The sequence below is a fragment of the Mangifera indica genome, chromosome 5 (assembly GCF_011075055.1).
Source record: "Mangifera indica cultivar Alphonso chromosome 5, CATAS_Mindica_2.1, whole genome shotgun sequence".
In the NCBI taxonomy this organism is placed as follows: domain Eukaryota; kingdom Viridiplantae; phylum Streptophyta; class Magnoliopsida; order Sapindales; family Anacardiaceae; genus Mangifera; species Mangifera indica.
Window position 1 is genome coordinate 1,033,335 of NC_058141.1, and position 25,466 is coordinate 1,058,800.

The following is a 25,466-nucleotide window of genomic DNA, read 5'->3' on the forward strand; positions in this document are numbered from 1 at the left end:
AAAGTGTTAAATAAAATGTTAGATAATTATAGAGGGTTAAATCAAATGTTAAAATATGGGGGTTTTTTATATTAATCATTGTAAACCGGTTTTAAATAATATGTTATGAGTAGATAGATGTATTTTCATCCAAGATAACATGTGAGGGTGTTATATGAAATATTAGATAATTATAGGGGTTAATTAAAATGCTAAAAAAATATGAAGGTATTTTGATATTAAACATTCTAAAACGGTTTTAAATAATGTGTTATGAGTAGATTAAAACATTTTGAGAAATTGCAGGTAGCATGTATATCAATAAATGGTAATTATGGATTTTTTCTTATAAATGTTTAATTTTTCCCAAAAATTTGTCATTGTAGGATTCATAATTAAAACACATGATTATGCGTTGGTTCATTTCCAAGGATAATGAATTCAACATGATTACAACACAATGAAATATGTTGGAGGATGTAAACAACTGATTAAAATTCTCTTTGAAACAATATTCGAGGGATTTATTCAACTTTTGAAGAAACATTATGGTATTGATCTAATCAAAAACTACTTTCAACTATCTATGAAGCAAAAAAAATTAAGCTCGACTGCCCCTACAGATCCAAAATGATAAAAATGCCTAAGGTCTTATTAATATGTCTCAATATTTGCGGGAATATATTCATATTTTTATTATATATACCCCAATTGAAAGACAAGAAAAAGAAGAAAAAGGAAAAGTTAGTGAAGTGAAAAAAGAATATGATTTAAAAGACTTGATTGATTTCAGTAACAATGCATTGTATATTGTAAATTCATAGGCTCATAGAGAGAAAGATAGGGTTCCCGATTGGGATAACTTTGAATGGAATGACATGATTGATATTCCCTTTAATGAGGCAAAGTCCGAGCATATGTTACCCTATGGACAGAGAAGAAGATCAGCCGTCATGTGTCAAAGTCTACACGTTTGGAAGTTCAACCAATTACACCTTTTCGATTTCAAGTTGTTGGTTTTGGTGGATACATGGACATTGTGACTTTAATGAAATGTCTTGTACGTACAAAAATTTCAGCTTTTACGTATTTTCATAAGCATGTCGTTGTTGTTGTAAGACACATAAGACTCACAAATGTCAATGCATGAGTTCATCTATCTTTTGCATCGAATTCTACTTTGCAATATATACGTAACCTATCAACCTTTTGGAAACCAATCCAAATGGTTGCATGCATCAGAAGAAAGAGTTATCCTTACCCCCGTTCTGGATCGTCGTTTACCCGATTGCCCTTTCAATAGAAATCGACGTCCTTTATAGGGGAAAAATGTTACACCCAGAATTTGTAGTTGTTGTAAGCAACCAAGGCATGTTCGAACCTAATGTAAAACCCCATCACTGGTTTTGAGCTCCGTCTCACAAGATTCATTTAGAAAAGGTAAAGGATCGAGGTCTTGACAAACGTCAGTTTAGTTTTATTAATTATATGATTTATGATTGTTGTTCAAATCATATGTAATCGATGTATTTTTTATTAATGTTTCAAATGATTAATTGTGTTCATATGTGATGTAATATATTTATTGTGAATATTTTCTTCATTTCATATTTGTTATAATGAACATTATTATTGTATTTATTAGAATTAACTTTTTCTAATTTGATTCAATATTATTCATAAACTAATAATGTGATTAAGTCTATACAATTAATTAAAACTATCGTTCTGAAATGATATCTTAATTTATCAATTCGCTTAAAAATTTAATTGGAATAATGTTATATCAATAATTTTCATATCTAAAAAATTTCATATGTAATAATAATATTAATGTTGAAAATATTTCAACATTTCACTAATACCATAATAATGAAATCAAATGCATAACTATATATAATGATAAATAATGTATATCATACACATATGCATATACAATAAATAAATATATATAACCATATTAGTAAACTTATAAACAATGATCAAACTAAATATACATCTGTAATCTATTCGAAACAATAAAAATACAACTGCAACGCTAAATACCGATGCATAAAAGTGGACGACTCTTGGGGAACAGTCACGCTCTATGACAATGCTAAACATTATATAAAGTGTAACATATAAACGCTACAATCATCGGAGCCCTCGCCCTACTAGGGAACACCCTTTGCTTGATGTAATATTAAGGGATCACCTCGGGGTGTATGCCCGGACGTTGTCCTAAAATCCTTCGCCTCTAATAACGTTGGTATGAATGTTGTGTACGATTGCATTCATCGATTGAGCATTTGTAAACTCCCTAAATATGCTACCTCGGAGTCATATACCGTAATTTACCAATCACAAAAATTTATAACTCTGACTATCCAATATGCGCAGTCGAAGTTTATAGGGATGAAAACCTATAAACATTGAAAAATTAGAATAGATACACGTGTAGTATATAAATTAATTCAAAGTAAATTATAATGGAAATACTATTATACTATACCATGTCGACCTTCCTCTATGGTTTGTAAAACAAATTGGGGGTATAATTTGCCTCACCCATCTTTGTGAACATCTCAAAAAATCGGTACTCCTCTGTCGGTGTAGTAAGCCAACTACTGAATGCTATCCTGATATGTCTTACAAAGAAGGTGTGGTTTGTGATCCAACATTGTGAAACGATCGTTTAGTGATCATCCTGGTGCCAACATAATATAGCCAAGAAAGAATCGACGTGCTGAAATGGATATAAAAAAGTTGAATTGTGTTAGTTATTGACGAGTATATAAAATTTTTAACAAATTATATAGTAAGCATAACTTACATCATCAGTCAGCCACTTGCGCAGCTCCACGACAATCCTCCAAAAATTATTTTTGAATTTTGGTTCGATGAAATAAACTTTACACTCGTCGGATGTTGCAGCTCTGATATACCATGCAAGAAAAGATTCCTCATGCTCTGCAGCAGATGATGGAATGGTCTGAAGTTATCGTTTCACCCTCGATTTGATTGGATTTGTATACAGGGTGTGAATAAACAGACCCTTTCGGATGACCTGACCATGTGTAGTATGAACCAACTAAGAAAACAGACAACTGTTAATTAATTATTTAATCTTAAGTAACAATTACGATTTAATTAATTAATATTACTTTATCGAAGATTGCCAAAGGAGGTTGGGCGGGGGAATCCTTTATCGTACTCATGTCAACTGTCCATACCCCCTAGATGGATTGCAAAAATGATTTTATATTGTCAGTGATCAGTATATATGAATATGTACTAATTATGATAGATACAACTCATTCTGGTTTTCAACGGAAATATCCTCCCGTAAGTCCTCCACCCATGAATTAATATCTATAGCCCTTTTGTTGGAGCTGGAGATATCAGCAAGTAACCACAACCGCTCATCATGAGAGAAAAAACATTTTAAATAAATATAATAATTTGAAAAACAAATTGATCAATGACATTTCATAAAAAAATACACTACCTTTATAGTCGGAGAAGGTGTACGGGGCAAACTCTTGATCGAAAAGGCCTCACAACCAGTACTCTATAGAACGAAAAGAACAAATCGGTTAACGATATTTTATATAAAATATAATAACTACAATTATTTTCATACTTCAAGTGTGGGATCTGAAGCAACTGAAGGACCAATAGAAATAACCTCATGAGTAGGATCCTATACGAATATATAAAAGGAATTAATCAATGATAAGTAATTAAAAAATATAGTAACAACGATAAAAGACATACCTTAGATCAGAGAGTTAAAGTAACAGAAGGGCTAACCAAGACCCCCTCATAGCGACTACCCTAGGGATATAGTAATAATAACTTCATCAGTGACATTTCATATAAAATATAATAAAAATATAATAACAACATTTAATATTAAATATCTCTAAGAAATTAAATACCAACCTCAGAAGGGTGACGAGATGGAATCCCCTGTTAATAGGAGAGGTCATGTTAACACTGTCGTACGTACCCTACACAACGACAATAAAAATGTTAGAATAACAACAAAATACAATTTTTATAAGGATTAAGTGAGATGTGGTTTTGTAACCTCATCGACTGGAGCTGGGTATGTACGTGTGACGATTTTTTTCAAACGAGTCAAACGATCCTTTAATCGAATTATTTGAGAAGACACGTTATCGCGTAATCAAGTCATCTATGAAGACACCTCGTTGCAGAAACAGAAAATCTCATGCAAAATCATAATGCCCCAATGCGCCAATGCAACATCTATTGTGGATAAAGTAGGTGATGTAGACGGGAGACACTCCTATGTGACAGGATAGGTAACAAGGTCCTGAACCCTAGGAAGGTCTGTGGTCTTAGTGGCTTGGGTCTGAATAATCAGGGGACATGAGGGCTACTTCGTAATAGGGGGCTGAATAGGCTCCTTAAGTGTAACATGGCTACCAGCTGGTATATCTATTCATGGCATCGCTAGAGAAACTCCATCTCTTGTCGAGGGGTCACTGAAGACAGTGAGGAGGAATGTGGATCTGACATACTCGTATACAGAAGAATGTCCACATACCATAGTCTAGCCTCCTCAATCGGTGATGGACGAAGTAGGAATGTGATATCATCCTATTCATTAAGATATATAATTCAACATATTTGTAATATTCAAAGTATCAATTAAGTCATTAATTAACGATTACATACCTGATCACCGGTGAAAATAGTGCCTATATGACTTCAAATCGGAATATCGCGCATATGCCATCGAAAAATTCGTGGAGATGCATGAATATCGACCATATCCACCCAATCATACAAGATGTCTATTGTCTCATATATCCAATATTGAAATAGAACCTTAGAATGCCAATAATCAAAAAATTACTTAAAAATCTAAAAAGTACGAGACAATATTTTCAGAAATGACAAAAATCCAAAAAAAGAAACTGAAATTCAAATTTTATATATTTAAATACTATAAAATATCAACAATTAAAAAATCGCTCAAAAATTTGAAAAGTACAAGTTGATACTTTTTATAAATGACAAAAAACTGAAAAATGAAACTGAAATTTGAATTTTATACGTTGAAATACCTAGAATATCAACAATCAAAAAATTATTTGAAAATCTAAAATGTACGAATCAATACTTTTCAGAAATGAAAAAAACTGAAGAACAAAACTGAAATTTGAATTTTATACGTTGAAATACCTTAGAATGTCAACAATCAAAAAATTACTTGAAAAGCTGAAATATATGAGTCGATACTTTTCAAAAATGATAAATCTAAAAAACAGAATTAAAATTAAAATTCTATACATTAAAATACCCTAGAATGTCAACAATCGAAAAATCGCTTAGAAATCTGAAAAATATGTGTTGATATATTCTAAAGGCCAAAGGACTATTTCCCACCCAAACTATGCTGAATTCTCAAAGTTCCCTCTATTAACTATGGAAATACTGTTTACCCACCCATGACCGGTTAAATTTAACAGAACCCTAACGCCTGAAAATTTAATCTCTTTTTGGCCCCCTAAACTTTAAAAACTAAAAGTTTCCCCCAGCCTAAGTTTTAAAAAATGGCAGTTTCACCCTAGGGTTTTGTTTTGAAATCTCCAACGACATCTCTGACTCCATTGCCGACGGCCTCTCCCTCCCGAAGCATTCTCTCCTTCCGACATCTCTTTCCTCCCATTTGAACGTCCGATCAACATCGGAGAAACCTTGGGAGACAAAGTTCTTTGTCTCCCAAGGCTTCTCCGACATCGATCAGACGTCCAAATAGGAGGAAAAAGATCATCGAAAGGAGATGATGCTTCGGGAGGGAGAGGCCATCGGCAATGGAGCCAGAGATGTCCTCAGAGATTTCAAAACAAAACCCTAGGGTGAAACTGCCATTTTTTAAAACTTAGGCTGGGGAAAAATTTTAGTTTTTAAAGTTTAGGGGGGCAAAAATAGATTATATTTTAGTTTATTTTTAATATCATAGAAAAAATAACGATTTTACCCTTACAACCGTTAATTTTAATTGCTCATGGGTGGATGTTTGGTATTATCAAAGATAAAAGGTAGAAACTTTAGATTGTAACATACATTGGGTGGGAAATAGTCCTTTGGCCTATTCTAAAATGACAAAAATAGAAAAAGACATAGAAATTCAAATTTTATACGGTGAAATACCCTAGAATATAAATAATAAAAAAATCACTCAAAAATATAAAAAAAACGGATCTGAATTTGGAAAACTATATCGTAATTACATCGTAAAATATGCTTAAAAAGCACAAAAAAGAAGAAACAGATGTTAAATTCGAAAACTACATATCGAAAAACCCTAAAATAGGAAAAATGGATATGAAATTTGAAAACTATACGTCAAAAAAGCTTAGGTGTGAAAAATATCAATTTACCCCCTTACAAAATTTCTACTCTCAAATAGATCAAATATTTTTTCTTTACCCCCTTATCAATTTTCTAATCTCCTGTAGCCCCTACAGTTTAAAAAAAAATCAATTTCTCCCTAACCCACGGTTTTCTGTAAAATATCACACAGATCCCTGTGGATTTTCCCTTTATCTCCCTAGCCCATAATATTTTAAAAAAGCTAAATTTGCCCCCTTCCCACGGGGGATTGTTTATGCCCGTGTGAGATTTCATTCGGTCTGTGGGATACACTGTTCCCATGGACCCTATCACCGATAGTTGTAACCCATTTTTCGATAAAAAATTTGTCATTTCAACCTATAATTTTAACATAAATTAAATCTACACATCCTATAACACAAAACCTCTCAAGAATTTCAAATAAAACAACCAAGAATCAAAACATTTTACGCATTGTTTAAAATCGAAACCTTAAAAATTCAACCCTTAAAATCTCCCTCAAATCTCAATAATCTTAACAATAAATTGATTTAAACAAGAGTAGAGATAATGTTCGAACCCAATGCAAAAGCCCAACACCAGTCTCGAGCTTCGCCCTATAGTGTTCGTCCAGAAAAAGTAAATGGTCGAGATCTTGACAAGCTTCTATTTAGCTATATGATTCATCATTGTTGTACTTCAATGATATGTAACTAATGTATTTTCATTATTGTTTCAAATGTGTAATGTGTAATTATATTCATATATGATGTAATAACTTTAGTGTAAATAATTTCTTCATTTCATATTTGTTACAATGAGATGTTTAAGTATTTCTTAATTTCATCTCATATTTGCTAATAACATCACTCAAATCTCATATAATTATTTCTGTGACAAGATTATTTAGAAAAATGAAATCAAATACATATCCATATAAAATGATAGATAAAATACATCATACACATACGCACATACAATAGATATATACATAAGAATATCTGAATAGCTAAAAATAAACAGAATGAGTGAACTAAATATATACCCGTGATCTACTCGATATAGTGGAGATACAACTGTGTTGCTAAACGTCAACTCATAGAGGTAAACGACTCTTGGGGAAAATCGACACTCTGTGACAATGTTAAACACTCAAAAAAAACGTAACATAAACACGCCACAATCACTGAAGCCTTCCCCCTACTGAGGGACATCCATCGCTCGATGTAACATGAGGGGATCACGTCGTAGAGTCTGCCTAGAAGCTGTCCAAAAACTCATTGTCTCTAATAATGCTGGTATGAATGATATGTACAATCGCATCCGTCGCTCGAGAGACCCTATATTCTCTGTGTATGATACCTCTGAGTCGTACACCATAATTGACCAATCACGAAAATCTATAATTTCGACCACCCAATGTGTGCAGTCAAGTTTATAGGAATGTAAACCTATAAACAGTAACAAATTAAATTAGATTATAAATTAATTTAACGTAAAATATAATGTAAAATACTATTATACTATACCTTGTCGATTATCCCTATGGTTTGTAAAACAATCTCGGGGTATAATCCACCTCAACCATCCTCGTGAAGAGCTGTGAAAATTGAAACTTCCCATCGTGTGTGCTTTGCCAACTCTTCCAGGCCATCTCAACATGGCTTATGAAGAATGTGTGGGCGGTCGTCCAACGTTGAGAAACAGTTGAACAGTGATCATCCTGGTGCCGATGTAATATAGCTAAAAAGGAATCCATACGCTGAAATGGGATAAACAACTTTAAATGTGTTAGTTATTGACGAATATATTATATAATATAGACAACTTACATCGTCAGTCAGCTACTCGTGTAACTCTACCACAATCCACCAGAAACTAGCTTTCGACTTTGACTCGATGAAGTAAACATCATGCACGTCGGATGCCGTAGCTCTGGTTTACCATGTGAGGAAAGATTCCTCACGCCTTGAGGGAGAGGATGGAATGGTCATAAGCTGTCATTTCGCCCTCCCTTTGATTGGATTTGTATACGGGGTACGAATGAGCAGACCTATTCGGATTATTTGACCGTGTGCTGTACGAACCAGCTACAAGTACATACAACTATTAATTAATTATTTCATCTTACGTAACTATTACAAATTAATTGATTAGTGTTACCTTCTCCATGTATGCTAAATGAGGTTTCGTTGGAGAATCCTATATCATGGTCAAGTCCACTGTGCGTGCCCCCTCGACGGGTTACAAAATTATAATTTTGAAAATCTTAGTGATAAGTATATATGAATATTTATATACTAATTATAATGGATATACCTCAACATGGATTGCATCGAGAACATCCTCCTGTAAGTCCTCCTCTTGTGAACTAATATCCATTGTCATTTTATTGGAGCTGGAGATATCAGCAAGTAACCATAACCGCTCACCTTGAAAAGGAGACAAAACATTATTAAATAAATATTATAACTGGAAAGACAAATCAATCAATGACATTTCTTAAAAAAAAACTACCTCAACTTTCCAGAAAGGTGTTCGGGGAGAACCTCGATCGATAATACCTCAATGCGGGTCCCTATATGCATGAAAAGAACAAAATGAGAAATGATACTTTATATAAAATATAATAACTACAATAATTTTCATACCTCAGGTAAAAGATTTGAAGCGACCAGAAGTTCGACCGAAAGACTTTCATGAGGAAGACCCTATACGAATATATAAAATGAATTAATCAATAATAAAACACTCAAAAAAATAGAGTTCCATTGATAAGTGACATACCTCATATCGGACAAGTGATGTAACAGAAAGGTCAACCAATGCCCCATCGTGACGACTACCTTAAGATAATAGTAATAATAACTTGATCAGTGACATTTCATATAAAATAAAATTAAAATTTGGTAACAACATTTAACATTAAATATTTCTAAGAAATTAAATACAGACCTCATGCGGCTGATGAGATGGTATTGACCTGTCAATGGGAGAGGTCGTCCCGATATCGTCGTGCCTATCCTGTATGAAATTAATATAATTGTCAGAATAATAACGAAATACAATTTTTATAAGCAATAAATGAGATATAGTTTTACAACTTGAACGACTGGGGCTAGACATGTAAGCATGATGATTTCCTCTAAACGAGTCAGATGATCCTCCAATTGAGTCACTTGAGAGGACACATCATCACGTAATTACGTCATCTATGAAGACATAGAGTCGCGATAATAAGAAATCTCATGTAAAATCATAGTACCTCAGTGCGCCAATACAACATATAATGTGGAAATATTGGGTGCTACTGAAGGGGGACACTTCTCTGTGACAAGATAGGTAGTACGGTCTTCAACCCCAGAAAGGCCTGTGGTCTGTGGGCTCTAAACTACAAGGGGACATAAAGGCTGCTCTATAACAGAAGGCTGAATTTGCTCTTTAAGTGTCCCAGGAGTCTCGATGGGTATATCTGAATGTCGTGAGACTGGAGAAGCCCTGTTTCCTGTTGTAAGAGGCATCAAAGATGATGAGGAGGAATCAGCATCTGATAAATCAGTGTACTCGTAGATGTCAGCATACCAAGGTAAACCCTTCTCAATCGGTGATGGGCGAAATGAGAATGTGACATCATCGTAATCATGAAGATATATAACTCAAAATAATTGCAATATTGAATGAATCAATTGATTGATTAATTAACAATTACATACTGGGTCACCAGTGAAAATAGTGCCCATATGACTCCAACTATAGACGTCCCGTGTACCTTACCTAAACATCCATAGAGACGCATGGATATCAATCATATCAGACTAATCATACAAGGTGTCTAACGTCTCATATATCAAATACTGTAATATAACCATTAATGATTTAAATAAATCAATTCGTATTTTTGTCAATTAATATATATAATTAATAAATTAAAACTTACCCAAAATACAAAAGAAAATCGTAGAGATCATATTTACGTATTTTAGACATCCATCTAGAGCAAATTTTGTCACTTGCCTGTGACATAGACTCGTATGTCATCTGCCACACGACAATGCCCTAGGGATAGGAATTAAACCCGTCCAGATGATCAACCAACTGTAACAACACCATATGAAGACAATACAACAAGGCCATCTTGACGGCATCAATATTGTCATCCCCCCATGACCTGGCCAAGAAAACACGCTTTATGTCATGATACTGCATCTTTGGATAACCTCGAAAGTATGTATTTGTGATCCTACCCCCGGAGGAACGAGAAATATATGATGAAATAGTAATGAGTCGACTAAATGAAAGCCCCGTTATCAAAGCAAACTCAAACGAACTGAATCTCATGTCAACCCCGTTAACCCTAAACCATAACTCTTCTCTAACGAAGGGCCGATATAGTTGTTGTAGGAGAAATGCATGAAACAACATCCTGAAATATTTGGTTTCGGATAGACGAAGGAGATTCTTAAAACATGTCCTCTTTAACAGGCGAAGCCGATTCAGGGCAGTGTAGAAGTAATCCTAGATAATGCGGTCACTGTGCACGACATATAACCTCTGTCTGAAAGTGTCCAGACTCATCAAAGATTTGCAATGCACCTTCAACATGTTTTCTTTTACGAGAAATATCTTGTAAAAAATTTTAAAACTTCATAATACATTCATAAAAAATAAATATGTAAACAAATGTAGTAATGATAAATAAACATAGTAAGATAAAAAATAGAAAACAATAAAAAAAGAAATGATAAAATTTAAAAAATAGGATTTCATTATCCTAAAATAGTGATATTCGAAAAAATGAAACTGAAATTCGAATTCTCTACATTGAAATACTCTAAAATGTCAACAAAACAATCGTTCAAAAATCTAAAAATACGAGTCGATATATCTTAAAAAGATGAAAAACAAAAAAACGAAACTAAAATTCGAATTCCATACGTTGAAATATCCTAAATGTCAACAATCGAAAATTTATTCAAAAATCTAAACATACGAGTCGATATATCTTAAAACGACAAAAATCGAAAAAATGGAATTGAAATTGAAATTCTATATATTGAGATACCCTATAATATCAACAATTAAAAAATATTCGAAACTCTGAAAATACATTTTGATATATCTTGAAACAACGAAAATAACAAAAATGGTACTTAAATTCAAATTCTATACGTTGAAATATCATAGAATGTGAAAAATAAAAAATTTATTCAAAAATATGAAAATACGACTCGATCTATCCTAAAAAGGTGAAAATCAAAATAACAAAACTCAGATTCCAATTTTATATGGTGAAACACCCTAGAATGTCAACAATAAAAAAATCGTTCGAAAATCTGAAAATATGAATTATATATCCTGAAAAGGTAAAAGTAAAAAAATGAAACTGAAATTTGAATTCTATACGTTGAAATACCGTAGAATGTCAACAATAAAAAATTCATTCAGAATTATGAAAATACGAGTCGATCTATCCTAAAAAGGTGAAAATCGAAAAAACGAAACTCAAATTCAAATTCTATATGGTGAAATACCTTATAATGTCAACAATAAAAAAACGTTCGAAAATCTAGAAATACGAATCGATATATCTAAAAACGACAAAAATAAAAAAACGAAACTCAAATTTGAATTCTGCACGTTAAAATACCCTAGAATGTTAACAATCGAAAAATTGTTAGAAAATCTAAAAAATACAGGTCAATTTATCCTAAAACGACGAAAATCGAAAAAATAGAACATAAATTCGAATTCTATAAGTTGAAATACATTAGAAAGTCATCGATCAAAAAATCGTTCAAAAATCTGAAAAATACAAGTCGATATCTCATAAAACAACGAAATTTGAAAAAATAAAACTGAAATTTGAAAATATGAATCGATATATCTTATAAACAAAAAAACCGAATTATCGAACTGAAATTATGTCATTTCATCGTAAAATATGCCAAAAAAACACAAAAATAAAAAAACTCAATGTCGAATTTGAAAACTACATATTGAAATACCCTAAAACAGAAAAAACAGAACTAAAATTCGAAAACTACAAGTCAAAAAACCCTAGATATGAAAAATATCAATTTACCCCCTCAAAAAATTTCTACTAAAATCATGTATAATATTTATCCCTTGCCCTCTCAATAATTTTCTAATCTCTTAACGTCCCTGCAATTTCAAAAAAGTAAATTCCCCCCCAACCGATGGTATTCACGACATTAGCGCATTGTCCCATGCCAAATTTCACAAACACCCACCGTGCACTAATCTATCTCTCCCAGTGCCCTAATGTTTTGAAAATGCTACTTCACCTTCTAACCCACGGTTAATCTCTTCTGACCGTGGGATCCACTGCTCTCATGGCAGGAGCACCGACTATTCTAACCCCTTTTCCGAAGCAAAAATCATCGTTTCTATCTCCAATTTCAGCACAAATCAATGTACATATCCTATAACACAAAACCCCTCAAGAAAATCAGCCAAAATAAACAAGAATCAAAACATTTTACGTCCTTCTGGTGTACCACGTGAGGAAAGATTCTTCACGCTCTGAGGCAATGGATGGAATGGTCCTGAGTTGTCGTTTTGCCCCCCTATGAGTGAATTTGTATATGGGGTGCGAACTAGTGAACCCTTCTAGACGATCCGACCATATGCTGTATGAATCAACTGCAAGTTCCAAGAAACCTATAATTCATTATTTCATCTTACGTAATAATTAGACATTAACCGATTAATGTTACCTTCCCCATGTATGCGGGATGAGGTTTGGCTGGAGAATCTTGAATAAGGGTCAAGTCCACCGTGTGTGCTCCCTTGACGGACTGCAAAATTGTAATTTTCTCATTCGTGACCAATATATATGAATATATATATACTAATTATAAATACTCAATACCTCAATGTGGATGTCCTCAGAAATGTTATCCTGAAAGTCCTCCTCTAGTGAACTAATATCCACTGTCCTTTTGCTTAAGCTCGGGATATCAGCAAGTAACTACAGTCGCTCGTCCTGAAAAAGAGACAAAACCTCATTAAATAAATATTATAATTGGAAAGACAAATCGATCAATGAGATTTCTTAAAAAAACATAACCTCAACTTTTGGGAAAGGTTTTCGGGGAGAACCTTCGATCAATGATATCTCAATGCGGGTTCCCTACATATATGAAAATGACAAAATTGTAAATGATATGTAGATATAAAATATAATATCTACAATAATTTTCATACCTCAAATGGATGATCTGAAGTAACTAGAGATCCGACTGAAAGGCCTTTATGAGGAAGACTTTATACAAATATATAAAATGAATTAATCGATAACAAAACAATTATAAAAATAAAGTTTCATCGATAAGTGACATACCTCAGCTCAGACAGGTGATGCAACAGAAGGCCAAACCAGTGCGTCCTCCCGACGACTACCTTAAGGTAATAGTAATAATAATTTAATCAGTGACATTTCATATATAACAATATTATAATATAATAATAACATTTAACATTAAATATAATTTTGAAATTACATACAGACCTCATGTGACTGATGGGATGACATTGCGGTATCAATGAGGGAGGTTGTCCCGAGATCGTCGTCCCTCTTCTGTATGAATATAATTATAATTATCAGAATAATAACGAAATACAATTTTTATAAGTAATAAATTAGAAGTGGTTTGACAACCTGAATGACAGGGGCTAGACATGTATACATAACGATGTTTTCTAAACGAGTCATACGATCCTGTAATCGAGCCACATTGTCGCGTAATCGAGTCATATGTAAATCCACATCGTCGCGTAATCAAGTCATCTGTGAAGACATATCATCGTGAAAACTCGAAATCTCACGCAAAATCGTAGCACCCAGTGCGCCAATGTAGCATCTAATATGAAAATACTAAGTGATACGGATGGGGGACACTTCTCGATGGCATGATAGGTAGTACGGTCCTTCACTCTAGAATGGTCTATGGTCAGTAGGCTCTAAACTACATGGGCACATAGACGCTGCTCCATAACAGGAGACTGAATAGGCTCCTCATGTGTCTCAGAAGTCTCGACCGGTATATCTGAAAGCCCTGAGGTTGGCGAGAGGAACCGAAGATGATGAGGAGGAATCAGCATCAGGTAAACCGGTGTATTCACGAATCTCAGCATACTAGGGTAAACCCTTCTCTATTGGTGAGGGAGGAAAAGGGAATGTGACATCCTCCTAATGATGAAGATATATAAGTCAAAATAATTGCAACATTCAATGAATTAATCGACTTATTAATTAACGAGTACATACCAGATCATCAGTGAAAATACGACCTATATAAGTCCAACTAGTGAAGCCCGCATACGCTACCTAAACATCCGTGGGGACGCATAGATATCAATAAGGTCAACCTATCGTACAACGTGTCCAAAGTCTCATACATCCAATACTGCAACATAATCATTTACGATTTAAATAAATCAATTCATATTTTTGCTAATTAATATATAATCAATAAATTAAAACTAACCTGAAATACGAAAGGAAATCCGTAGATGTCGTATTTACGTATTTCAGACATCCGTTTAGAGTATACTCTGTCACTCGCCTGTGATATAGACTCATACGTCATCTGCCACACGACAACGCCCTAGGGGTAGGAATTAAACCCGTTCAGATGATCAACCAACTGTAAATGTTCTGAAGACACCTTTTTTCGTCAATCATTCCCTAACAAAACTATGTGAAGAACATACAACAAGGTCATCTTGACAGCGTCAATATCGTCATCCCCCTATGATCTCGACAAGAAAACACGCTCTAGGTTATGATACTGCACCTTCGGACAACCTCGAAAATACGTATCCCTTATCCTATATTAGGAGGAGCTAGGAATATATGAAGAGATATCAATGCGTCGATTAAATGAAAGACCCGTCACCAGAGTAAACTCAAACGGGATAAATCTCACATCAACCCCGCTACCCCTAAACCAAAACTCATCTCTGACAAAGGGTCAATGTAGTTGTCGTAGTAGAAATGTATGAATCAATATCCCAGAGAATTTGGTTTAGGATAAACGAAGGAGATACCTGAAACATGTCATCTCAAATAGTCGTAGCTGATCCGATGTCAGTGTAGAAATAATCCTAGATAATGCGGTGCATTGTGCACGACATATCAGATTTGTCCGGAAGTGTCTGGACTTATTGGGGATGCGTAGCTCACCTTTAACACGTTTTCTTTTACAAGAAATATCCTGCAACAATTTTAAAAATTCGTAAGACATTCACAAATAGCAAATATGTAAACAAATATTTTCATGAAAAAACATAAAAAGATGAAAAATAGAAAACAATCAAAAAAGAATGACAAAATTTTAAAAATAAGATTTCAGTATCTTAAAATGGTGAAAATAAATAAATGAAATTCCAATTGAAATTCTATACGTTGAAATACTCTAGAATATCAACAAACAAAAAATCGTTCAAAAATCTGTATGTTGATATACCATAGAATGTTAACAATCGAAAAATCAACCGAAAATCTCAAAATATTAATTGATATATCCTAAAAGGATGAAAATAAAAAAACAGAACTAAAATTCGAATTCTATAATTTGAAATACTTTAAAATGCTGATAATCCAAAAATCGTTCAAAAATCTTCAAATTACAAGTAGATATATCCTAAAACGGTAAAATTCGAACTCTAAATATTGAAATACCCTAAAAGATCAATAATAAAAAAATCATTTAAAAATCTGAAAAATATGAGTTGATGTATCCTGAAAGAGTGTAAATCGAAAAAACGAAACTGAAATTCGAATTCTAAACGTTGAAATACCCTATTATGTCAACAATCAAAAAATTGTTTGAAAATCTGAAAAGTACGAATTGATATATTATAAAACAGTGAAATTCGAAAAAATGGAACTGAAATTCGAATTCTAAACGTTGAAATACCTTAGAATGACAACAATCGAAAAATCGTTTCAAAATTTGTAAAATACGAGTTGATATATCCTAAAACGGTAAAATTCGAAAAAACAGAAATGAAATTCGAATTTTATACGTTGATATACCCTAGAATGTGAACAATTGAAAAAACAGAATTGAAATTCGAACTCTATCAGTTAAAATACATAAGAATGTCACTAATCGAAAAAATCGTTCAAAACTCTAGAAAATATGAATCGATATATTATAAAATGGCGAAATTCAAAAAAATGAAACTGAAATTAAAAAATATGAGTCGATATATTCTATAAACAAAAAAACCGAAATATTGAGTGAAATTAGATCATTACATCGTAAAATATGTCCAAAAGGTATAAAAATCGAAAAACTAAATCTCAAATTCGAAAACTACATGTTGAGAAACCCTAGATGTAAAAATATCAATTTATCCTCTGAGAAAATTTTTATTGTAAACAGGTCCAATATTTATCCCATGCCCCCTTAGTAATTTTTGAATTTATTATCACCCTTACAGTTTCAAAAAATAAATTTTCTCCCCAACCCACGGTATTCACGGCAGCAGCCTACTGTCACATGACAAATTTCGGAAACGCCCGCAGTGGACTAATCTATGATGGCCAACTCTCTAATGTTTTAAAAAAACCACTTAACCCTCTAACCCACGATCAATGTCTTTGTACAGTAGGAGTATTCCTCATGACCGTGGGATCCACTGTTCCCATGGTCGAACTGCCGATTGCTTCGTACGTATTTTCGGCCAAAAATCCATCATTTCGGCTTCCAATTTTAACATAAATTAAATCTACATAGGTTATAACACAAAATCCTTCAACAAATTCAACGAAAACAACCAAGAATCAAACCATTTTAAGCATTATTTAAAATCAAAACCCTAAAGTTTCAAATCACAAAATTTCACTCAAATCTCAATAATATGAACAATAACTTGATTCAAACAACATTACGGAAGATATACTAATCTTCTTGACCATTTTCGGTCACCGAAAAGTAAGAAAATCGTCAAAAACCTGCTTGCCCGTGGGACAGTGGAGAGAGCGCGATTTTTCTTTGGATTTGCACAGTGTACTGTGGCAGTTTTACTGTAGAAAATATGAAAATTTGCCTTGTTTATATATAAGGGCAATTTGGTCATTTCACAAAAGTTAGACATTTTTGCTTTAACCTGATTGTTTTGGGCAATTTTGCTTAGATCTCCTTAATTTTGGTTTTTTATTATAATTTTCCTTAAAAAAAAGATATGAATTTCGAAAACTAAATGTTGAAATAGTTTTAAAAAAAAACCGAAACAACAATCTGAAATTCAAAAATTATATAAGAAAATGAGCCTATAAAGCACAAAAATAAAGAAACGGATCTAAAATTTGAAAAGGACAAGTTCAAGAACCTTAAATCAGAAAAAACAAACATAAAACTTGAAAACTAAACGTTGAATTAGCTTAGTATGACAAAAATTGAAAAATCGATCTGAAATTCGATAATTAAATCATAAAATAAGCCTATAAAAACACAAAAATAAAGAAACAAACCTCAAATTCGAAAATTATATATTGAAAATCTTAAAACAAGAAAAACAAATATAAAATTTGAAAACTATACGTTGAAAAACCATATATGTAAAAAATATCAATTTACCCCTTTATATATTTTCTACTCTCCAGAGGTCCTATTTTCCTTTTCCCCTTATTAATTTTCTAATCTCCCACTGCCCTAAGAGTTTCAAAAAAGTCAATTTACCCCTACTCCCTATTCTCGTGTTCTACAAATCACCCCCGGATTAATGTACAATTCCTACCTCCCCTCAGGTTTTCCTCCACCTCCTCCCGATCGTAATTCTTTGAAAAAGTTAAATTTCCCCCTATCCCACGAGTCATTGTTTCAATTCGAGGGAAATTTAATTCACCCCGAAGAATCCAAGGGTCCCCCGAATCGAATCTTCAACCAAACTAATGCATTTTTCAGTCAAAAATCATCATTTCAATCTTCAGTTTTAACACAAATCAAATCTACACTTTCTATAACATAATAGCCCTCAAAATATTTAACAAAACAATTAAGAATCAAAATATTTTATGTATTATTCAAAATTAAAACTCTAAACATTCAATGCGTAAAATCTTCATCAAATTATAATAATCCTAACAATAAATTGTTTCAAACATAATTAGGGATGATATACTAACCTTAGTTGCTATTTTTGGTCATTAAAAACATGAAAAAATGGATGAAAATCCAAAGAAAAAGAACAAATGCTGCGTCATGGAAGACCCATCAATTTCTTTGATTTTCAACAGTATACCGGGGAAATTTTGGATACTAAGGGGGCGTTTGGTTTGGGTAATGTTTGATTACTAAAATAGAATGATTACCTTGAAGATAGATTACTTAGAAGATTACTGGGTATAAATGATTACTGTGTTTGATAAAATTTGATAGGTATAAATAATTATTGTGTTTGGTTAAAAGTAATAAAAGATTACTAGTAAATTATTTTACTTAAATGCCCTTAAATTAATTATTTTTAAATATTTTTTATATTATTTGTCATATTAATTAAAAATAAATTTATTTTGATCTCAAAAAATTAATACATAATAATTTTTCTATAATAAACTCAAGATTACCCCAGTAATTTTTAAATACCTAAGGTCCAGGTGGTAATCAGATTACCACCTATATTACCTACCACGTCAGCATTGGTAATAGAAGAGTACTGTAATATTTTATTACTGACAAACCAAACAAGGGAATAAAAGATAGATTACCAAGGTAATTTTAAAAACCGTCAACCAAACGCACCCTAAAATTTTTGTTTATATATAAGAACATTTCTGTAATTACAACTAAATTGGGCATTTTTAATTTTCTAAACAATTTTACATTAACCCCTATTGTTTTGGCCAATCATTTTAATTTCCCTTTTAGAAAATTATAAGGGAAATTATAAAAAATACCCAAAATACCCTTCCACTAAGCAAAAATGTCCAAAGTCACTATTTTCAAGTAAAAATACCAAAATTCACTATTATTAAGCAAAAATGCCCATGACTTTTTCTAAAATATCAAAATTGCCCTTTCTCTCATTTATATAAACCCTCCTTACTCATTATAAGGGGTTAAATGAAATTTTATTAAAATTAGGAGATATTTTGATATTAAACATTATAAGAGCATTATAAATTTCTCAATGAAATTTTAAGAATAGATAATTGAGGGGTCAAAACACTGTTATTAAAATTGGGGGGTATTTTGATATTAAACATTGTAGAAGCATTATAAATGAAATTTTATGTTTTTTCGAATTTTACCGTTTTATGATATATCGATTCATATTTTCCAGATTTCTGAAGAATTTTTCGATTGTTACCACTCTAGGGTATTTCAACTTTTAGAATTCGAATTTCAGTTATGTGTTTTGAATTTCACCATTTTAGGATATATCGACTTGTATTTTTTAAATTTCTGAAGAATTTTTCGATTGTTGCCATTCTAGGGTATTTCAACTTTTAAAATTCGAATTTCAGTTATGTTTTTTCGAATTTCACCTTTTTATGATATATCGACTCGTATTTTCCATATTTTTGAAGAATTTTTTGATTGTTGTCATTCTAGGGTATTTCAACTTTTAGAATTCGAATTTTAGTTCTGTTTTTTTTAATTTCACCGTTTTACGATATATTGACTCGTATTTTTCAGATTTCTGAAGAATTTTTCGATTGTTGTCATTCTAGGAAATTTTAACTTTTAGAATTTGAATTTCAGTTCTGTTTTTTGAATTTTATCGTTTTACGATATATCGACTCGTATTTTCCATATTTTTGAAGAATTTTTTTATTGTTGTCATTCTACGGTATTTCAACTTTTAAAATTCGAATTTCAGTTATGTTTTTTCAAATTTCACCTTTTTATGATATATCGACTCGTATTTTTCAGATTTTTGAAGAATTTTTTGATTATTGCCATTCTAGGGTGTTTCAACTTTTAGAATTCAAATTTTAGTTCTGTTTTTTTGAATTTCACTGTTTTACGATATATCGACTCGTATTTTTCAGATTTTTAAAGAATTTTTCGATTGTTGTCATTCTAGGGTATTTCAATTTTTAGAATTTGAATTTCAGTTCCATTTTTTCAAATTTCACCATTTTACGATATATCGAATCGTATTTTTCAGATTTTTGAAGAATTTTTTGATTGTTGCTGGATAGTAACATCACTCAAATCACATATAAAATGAAATCAAATACATATCTATATATAATGACAGATAAAGTACATCGTACAAGTACGCACATACAATAAATATATACAGACAAACATATGAAGAACTATAAATAAACAATGAGCTAACTAAATATACATCCATGAGCTACTCAATATAGTGAAAATACAACTGCGACGCTAAACGTCGACGCATAGAGGTAGACGACTCTCGGAGAAAATCGACGCTCTGTGACAACCCCAAACACTAAAAAAAAAACGTAGCATAAACACGTCACAGTCACCAGAGCCTAGTCCCTGCTGAGGGACATCCGTCGCTCGATATGAAGTGAGGGAATCAAGTCGTGGAGTCTATCCAGAAGTAGTCTAAAAACTCGTCGCCTCTAATAACGCGGGTATGAATGTCATATACAGTCGTATGCGCTGCTCAAGAGACCCCATATTTTTCGAATATGATACATCCGAATCGTATACTGTAATCGACCACTCACGAAAATCTATAACTCTGACCACCCAATGTGCACAGTCGAAGTTTATAAGGATGTAAACCTATAAACAGTGACAAATTTTAGTTAATTGTAGACTAATTCAACTAATTCAATGTAATGAAAATACATATATACTATACTTGATTGACCATCTCCTATGGTTTGTACAACAATCTCGGGGTGTATGCTGCCTCAACCATCCTCGTGAAGAGCCCCGAAAACTCAAACTCCTCAAACGGTGTGGTCTGTCAACTCTTCCAAGCCATCTCAATATAGGCTCTGAAGAATGTGTGGGCAGTCGTCAAATGCTGTGAAACAGTCGCACGGTGGTCGTCCTAGTGCCGACGTAATAAAGCCAAAAAAGAATCCACATGTTAAAATGGTATAAGCAAGTTCACATGTGTTAGTTATTGATAAATATATCAAACTTTTTCCTGAATTATATCAAACCTACTTCATCAAGTCGGTCAGCCACTCGCGCAACTCTACCACAAGCCGCCAAAAACTGTCCTTTGACTTCGACTTGATGAAGTAGACATCATGTGTCGGACGTCGCAGCTCTGGTGTACCACGTGAGAAAAGATTCATCACGCTCTGAGGCAGAGGATGAAATGGTCCTAAGTTACCGTTTCGCCCTCCCTTTGAGTGGATTTATATATGGGGTGCGAACCAGCGGACCTTTCCAGATGATCCGACCACGTGCTGTACGAATCAGCTGCATGATCCCAAAAAACAATTAATTCATCATTTCATCCTACGTAACAATTAGCATTAATTGATTTATTTTACCTTCTTCATGTATGCGGGAGGAGGTTTAGCTGGAGAATCTTGAATCACGGTCAAGTCCACCACGCGTGCTCCCTCCTCGATAGTCATCGTCCGGGTCGTCCCTCCAACAGAAATCGACGTCCTTCGCAAGGAGAAAATATGACACCGAGGATTTGTAGCCGTTGCCATGAACCAGGACACGTACGAACCTAATGTAAAACCCAGCACCCGTGCCGACCTCTGCCCCGCAGCGTTCATCTAAAAAAGGCAAAGGGACAAGATCTTGACATTCGATGGAATTAGTTTCGTTAGTTATATGATTCATCATTATTGTACTTCAGTTACATGTAACCGATGCATTTTTATTATTATTTCAAATGTGTAATTGTATTGATATATGATATAATAACTTTAGTACAAATTATTTCTTCATTTTATATTTGTTAGAATAAGTTGTTTGAGTATTTCTTTATTTCATCTAACGTTTAATAGTAAAGAAATAGATACAATAAAAAAGAAAATCAAATAAAGTACATCACCCCCTCACTCTCACTCTCATTACATACATTTTTTATATCACTTAAATACTTACTTTTACTCTCATTTTTATTTAATATTAATCACTACGAGTTCATTCGGAAAGAAGAAATTCGTATTTCTGAATTCGAATAAAAAAATTAATTCATGAAAAATATATTGAAAATAACATGTTATGAATAAATAGATATATTGAAATACCTTAGAATGTCAATAATAAAAAAATTACTCGAAAATCTAAAAAACAGATCTAAATTTATAAAACTATACGTTCAAATAACTTATGAATGAGAATCAAAAAATCGATCAAAAATTTCATAATTACATCGTAAAACATGTCTAAAAAAACACATCATAATTACAAATATTAAATTTGAAAATGTCATATGAAAAAAGTCTAGTTTAGTCACAAACAAACTCAAAATCATAATAACCGAAAATTCTAAATTTGATAAAATAATAAAACTGCATAATACACATTGAAATAGTTTTATTTTGGCCTTCAAATTCGGTGCAACTAGCAGAGCTAGTTGTCGTTATAGAGCTCAAAACGAGCTTCGCGTTGATATATTACAGGCCCCGTAACTCCTTCTAGAGCAAAAGTTATGGTCGTTCAAAGTCTGTCTCATATAAACCATATAGTTTTAAAAAAGTCAAGGCTTGCCCACTGTTTAGTGTAAAATTTCACATGGACCCCCGTAGATCTCCCCCTGTTCCCCCTCCCCTTAAAATTTTGAAAATGTTAAATTTCCCCCCATCCCACGACAAATTTCAAAAACGTCCACAGTGGAATGAAGACTCTCACACAACTCCCTAATATTTTGAAAACACTACAGTGGGAGAAATCGTCCGATAATGGGAAACATTGTTCCCACTGTCGGAGTGCCGAACGTTTCGGAAGGGATTTTCGATCAAAATTCGTCGTTTCGGCCTCCAATTTTAACACAAATCAAATCTGCATAGGCTATAACACAAAACCCCTCAACCAATTCAACGAAATCAACCAAGAATCAAAACATTTTAATCATTGTTCAAAGTCGAAACCCTAAAGTTTCAAACCGTAAAATCTCACTCAAATCTCAATAAAATGAACAATAACTTGATTCAAACAAGATGACGGAAGATATGCTAACGTTCTGTGCTATTTTCGGTCATCGAAAACGACGAAAATCGTCGAAAATCAGGCCGACAGTGGAATGACAATGGGATAGGGGAAAATTTCGAATTTTCCCCTATTTATGAACAGTAAACTTATAGTGGGCACAAGGGGAATTTGTTGTGTTTATATATGAGCAGTTTCGATATTTCACAAAAGTTGAACATTTTTGCTTTAATCTAAATTTTTTGGGTAATTTTCTTAAACCCTCTTACTTTTACCTATTTTTTATAATTTCCCAAATTATAATATCAAAAGTTATTGAAAATTATAAAAGAGAAAGACCTTGACTTGGGAAGGTTGATTTTCAATAATTTGGAAAAGCAAAATAAAAATCTCAACTCAATACGATCATTAAGAAATTAAGAACTACATATCTTATAGAATAAGCTACTGCATCCCACAACAAGATTCCTTTGCAAGCAAAAAAATTTAAAATCGAAGCCCGAAAAAATTGAAATAACTTACCAGTAACAATTTCTTGCCAACTCCTCCCATACCAATAAAGGAACGGAGCATATAATTATATGCTTATGGCTTTTGGCCTCCAGCTTTTTCTTCTTTTTCTTCATCGCCACTTGCAAAGGAGGAAGAAAGGGGCGGCTGCTCGAGTGAAGGAGTGTAGTAGGTATTTATCTGAGACTCATCGTTTTTATAATATTTTATATTAAAAATTTTAAATATGTAAACAGTGTTTTAGGCCTTTGGGCTGGGCCCAATTCTCACCCTACTTATTTCTCAGAAAATGGTCTGCATCAGAATCTGGTTTGTAAACGTAAATTTCACACTCAGGTTACAACCTGCATCACTTGGCGCCAGCAATTGTCTCTAGCTACAAATGCATTTAATTTTTTAAGTTCACCTTATCCAGATCCCTGTACAATGATTTCAGTAGGGAACAACCGCTATCCCCCTTAGCCTATCCTTGTTCAATTGCGTAAGTAAGAAGTCAAAGTCAAGTCAAGGAGTATTTTGACAATCATAAAATGATTTTTCAGAAAATAATAATTTATTGATAAAATGAAAAGAGCAGGACCATAAATTTAGACCACCAGAGAAGTGTATGATCTAGTTTGACGCGGTTAAAATATTTTTAAATTAAATTAAAAAAATATTTTTAAAAAATTTCAAATTAAATTAAACCAAACTGAATAAAATATAATTTACTTTGATTTGATTTATAATTTAAATCTGATAAAAATTATTTTCTTATAATATTTTGTATTTTGAGATATGTTTAGCAACCATAGTTTAGTTGGTGTTTTGAAAATTTTTCCTCATGTGTGCATACAACCAGAGAATATAAAGCATTCAAAATATGTGTAAATGGAAATAATAGACATCTTTTTGGCTAGTTTCCACTATTTAAACAAGACTTTAAAGCCTTATGAATATCCTTATCCATTTATTCCTAAGTGTGTAAGACTTTGTTCCACAAAAGCAATACCCCATGTAGAGATGTATTACCCAACACTTGAAAGTACCAAGCCAACCACAATGACAATAGCGCACCAATGAACAATATTAAAAAAATCTATTTAAAAATTAAACTTTTGACACAATGCAAAGTTGTTTAGCCTTGACCTGTTCTAGCATATTGAGAGCAAAGGATTTTATAATGACAGTTTTATTTAGCTATGTATAATTAAGAGCATTAATAAGTTATAAGAAACTAAAGTGAATGGTAAACAAACTTAAGCTAAAGTTATAAGTAAGAACTAAAAAGAAAAATAAATAGAGAAATTTGGTATTTTTGTGATCTAGTTTAAGTAAACAATAAAGAATTGTATATAAAAAATAAATCGAAAAGAAAAACGATTTACTAACAAGTTGAGCAACGAATAAGATAGATGACGATACAACTATGAAACTATTGGATGACAAGTTGATTGATGTCTCAGATGATGATTGAAACTAAAACAACAACGACGCAACTCTAATTCTTTTCTGACAAGAAACAACTACGATTTCCCTCCCTCATACCTTGTC

General features: G+C 32.6%; 2 long non-coding RNA genes across 3 annotated transcripts; both read right to left on the reverse strand.

Moving 5' to 3' along the window:
• Positions 1–7,270: 7,270 nt before the first annotated feature.
• On the reverse strand, positions 7,271–15,561 carry LOC123216214. Its single transcript, XR_006502205.1, has 19 exons — positions 14,844–15,561; positions 14,624–14,762; positions 14,015–14,545; positions 13,865–13,933; positions 13,697–13,755; positions 13,561–13,618; positions 13,424–13,486; positions 13,226–13,339; positions 13,071–13,151; positions 12,852–12,996; positions 9,289–9,357; positions 9,121–9,179; positions 8,985–9,044; positions 8,851–8,911; positions 8,653–8,765; positions 8,497–8,568; positions 8,166–8,423; positions 7,863–8,095; positions 7,271–7,784 (listed from the first exon to the last, which is right to left on the reverse strand). It is a non-coding gene; the product is annotated as an uncharacterized LOC123216214 (long non-coding RNA).
• A 5,083-nt stretch (positions 15,562–20,644) lies between these two features.
• Positions 20,645–24,099, reverse strand: LOC123216256. 2 transcript variants are annotated; one of them, XR_006502210.1, is made up of 5 exons: positions 23,946–24,099; positions 21,806–22,042; positions 21,471–21,731; positions 21,157–21,351; positions 20,645–21,077 (listed from the first exon to the last, which is right to left on the reverse strand). It is a non-coding gene; the product is annotated as an uncharacterized LOC123216256 (long non-coding RNA). The 2 variants fall into 2 exon arrangements; XR_006502211.1 differs by having other exon boundaries at positions 21,806–22,066.
• Positions 24,100–25,466: the final 1,367 nt, after the last annotated feature.